Source organism: Propithecus coquereli, unplaced genomic scaffold (assembly GCF_000956105.1).
Source record: "Propithecus coquereli isolate 6110/MARCELLA unplaced genomic scaffold, Pcoq_1.0 Scaffold450, whole genome shotgun sequence".
Classification (NCBI taxonomy): Eukaryota; Metazoa; Chordata; class Mammalia; order Primates; family Indriidae; genus Propithecus; species Propithecus coquereli.
Genome location: NW_012150286.1, coordinates 688,957 through 692,720, shown reverse-complemented (window position 1 = coordinate 692,720; position 3,764 = coordinate 688,957).

Here is a 3,764-nt window from a genome sequence, read left to right as displayed (position 1 = left end):
TATAAAAGAAAAATATATGCGATATATATAGTATTCTTCATTGAGTTAAAAAATTCATATTTCAGTCAAGAAAACAATAGTTAAGCTAGGGCGTCTGAGAAGGAAGAGTTTAATACAGGCCATTTTAGGGTTACCCATACATCGGTAGAAGTAGTAGGTGAATAAGGTTGAGGAAGAAGTTCCTAAAAGTAGTTGATTTACAGGCATTCACCTGGCAGCCACAGTCAATCTCATCCATCTCATGAGGATGTTGTTAGCTGTCGAGGTAGGCCATTCTCTCCACCTCTCTCTGAAGTCGTTGTGGGTCTCATGTTTTCAGCAAGATACCTGACTGCTGTTATCAGCTGCTGGCAGCACTGAAATAGGTAAATCTCAAGGGCTCAACGTTTGTGGAAGATCTGCCTCTACTTGCTCCAGCGATGATGATTTCTTCTCCCCTTCCACCTTGTAAATCTGGTACTAGTGTCTCACATTGGCTGACCCAATTCAAGAACTATGTTTTAGGAAATATGGTTCCTCATTTTTCTCTGTATTGCATAAGGGACCCTAAGAGGGTAGCACTGATGGTAAGTTGAATGGAGCCTTTTTTCTGTGAATTGTTTAAGATTTAAGAAATTTGTTTTGTGTTCATTGATATAGCCTTTGAATAAAGAACAGGACATTTGCCTTTTGCTTATATTGACTGTATTCTTCTATTATAATATTATTTTTGCCTACTACATTAATCTCTTGTCTGCAGTTTCAGTATCATCAGGAACTATACCAGCCAGGGGGATAACAGGATCATGGTAAGAGTAACAATAGAGGAAATGTAAGTAACTCTCAAACAAATTTTATTGGATTTCTAATGAAATACATCCTTAGTAGTTCTAAAGAAATGCTTCATACTGTAAGGGACCACGTACTTTCTCAACCTAAAATCCATCATTTCATCTTTGATTGTGGTGACCTCATCAAACATCTTCAAGGTCATATGGTAGTATCTTCTGCACTTCTGTAACTAAATAACTAAGGTTACTAATCACTAAGATCACTTAGTGATTCTCTGCCTGCTTGATATAACAATTAATGATGGGGAATGTTGAACTATCCAGTTATAAAGGTGGATCTGTGTCTGTTCTCCTTTCAGTTCCAGTAGTTTTGCCTCACGTCTTGATCTCTGTTCTTAGGTGTATACACATTACGTCTTGTTGGAGAATAGACCCTTCACTATTACGTAATGCAACTCTTTATCTTGGATAATTTCCTTTATTTTGCAGTAAGATTTTCTGAAATCAATATAGCTACTTTAATATTAGTTTGATTAGTGTTATCATGGCATGTCTTTCTATATATTTTTACTTTGAACCAATCTGAATCTTCGTGGCCGTGAGCCCCCAGGTTCACTTTTTTCTCCAGATTTCAGGGTGGCAGGGACATCAATTGTCTGATGGATCTTAGAAAAGTTATTGATTTCCATTTGTTCAACTTTTATTGTTGTTCTTGTAAGGAATGGAGTCTTCTTCAAAGTTCTTTACATATTTGAACTGACCACTAGATGTCCAGCCATCTTTTTTTAAACCACATTAGCATATCTCAATATATCCTTTGGGTAAATTTCTTTTCTACTTGGCATTCCATCAAGCGATTTTGAAGAGCAAATTACAGATACATTCTTTTTCCAAGGTATTTTAGAAAGTCTTAATTCTGGGAGGAAACTTTTAATCTCAACTTCCCAGTTATTCTGTAGGTTAGGAGTTTTTGGTCTTACCATAGTGAAGCATCCTTACCTTCATGGGTCTGGTTTTTCTTGTGCTGCTCTCCCTATAGTACACTGCTCTCAAAAATGTTAGTTCTAAGTAATAATTTTTACTTATGATTAAAATTTGATATTACTTTGAAAATGGAAGCCAGTGTTCAGCAAGTTGATAATTTTGAGGGAAAAGAGCCATCCTGATAAACTACAACTGAAACATTTTATGGAGAATATTCCTTTTTGCAACGTGGATAAAATAACATTAAGTCATCTTCTGTTCAACAATTTAGGAAAAGATTATCTGCTACCTGGAAAAATTGTATGCCAAAAATATGGATTCATAAGATAATTAAACCTGTGTCTTATTTAACAGTCTTACATTAAATATCATTGTTGTGACTGCTTGTAGTAGGGTCCATACAGATACAAAGACAATATCGTTATGATTATTGTTTTTAATAAAAATGTTTTAAGTTATACTCACGTTTCCTTCACTCATTTGTCCAATTTGCACAGAAAATTTTAAATATTGCATTTCATTTCTAGTGTTGTTTAGGAAACTTGCTTTCCCTCTTTCTGAGAATAATTATTTAATGGATCCCGTAGAGTGTAGTGTTCTATTTATTCATGGAAATTTTAGCTTTATATGGTTTCTCTAAAAGCTCTACCTGCACGACATAGGAAGACTGAAGTTGACATTAGGTCATCTACCACCTGCAATATGATTTTTATTCTTCATTTTATATATTTCACATTAGGACTAGAAGACATTTTTGCCTGGTATAGATGCAAAAACAAACCTTCTTCCTCGAGAGTGTTCATTTTTCACAAAATCACTAGGTTGTCCACTGCCTACAGAATGATATTCTGGGAATCATTTTTTTTTAAACAGTCCATTACAAATTTTGCTACAATACACAGCTTATTTTTCTACACCCACACACCCACACATCCACTAACATTAGTTTTCTAAAGTGTGAAACAGGACTTCCTGGTGACATCTTCACATTTTACATAACTGTTGATGAAGCCACTGCTGACATTGGGAATGTCACTGTAAAATCCTGAGACATTTTGGAGGAAAGAAAAGTGTTATCCAATTATTTTCTTAAAATATAGCACTGGAAAGTAACTGAGAAGGCAGTATCAACCTGTCAACTTAAAGCAACTTACTTGTTAAAAGCTTTTATTAAACAATTTAAAAACTATGAATTATAAAGTTTTGCTCATTTAGGAGACAAGAAGAAAATATCTACTCAGCAAAAAAATGAGGAAGTATGATTCAAATTGGTTAACTTCACAGTCTGAATTCAGGGGACAGTTGCAGAGCTCAGTTTGTGTTGGGTAGTTCTCAAATGATTGTGCTCTGAGAGAATTATTTTGCAAAGCACATCTGTAACACCTTTAGAGAGCTGCAGTTCTCTGAATATTTCAGGACAGAAAATTACTTTAGGTTGAATTTCTCTAATCACTGAGGGGAGCTGATGTTTCCTTGGCCTGATTTATTTTTCATTTACATCCATGCAGTTAATTATAAGCCCTCTATATCTATTTACATTTCTAACCAGTTTATTTCATATCGTCTGTATTATCTTTTAAAATGGTTTATAATAGATCCTGGTTGTTAAAGGGTAATTTTACTCTAACTTAGCCAAACAGAAAAGGAGAAAAAATCTTTTAAATGAAATTGTAATTTTGAACAGAGACAAAATTGAGATTATTATTTCAATTTAAAAAAAATAAATGAGTGTGACTAAATGCAGATGACTCATGGGTTATTGTCAATGAAGAGAAATATTAATTGATAACTGATGTGGAGTTATAGCAATGATCATTAACCAGATAGAGCCATATTTGTTCTGAAATTCCTTAATCATTTTACTTTTCAGAATTTATGGCCTTACTTCTTAATTTTACTTTCTCTTAAATATTCAGTCAAATACCAAACACGCCATACATAAAATAAGTATTTTTATTGTGTAGCCACTGATGTGAATTCCTGTGTGTGGTTTTACCACAACAATTTACA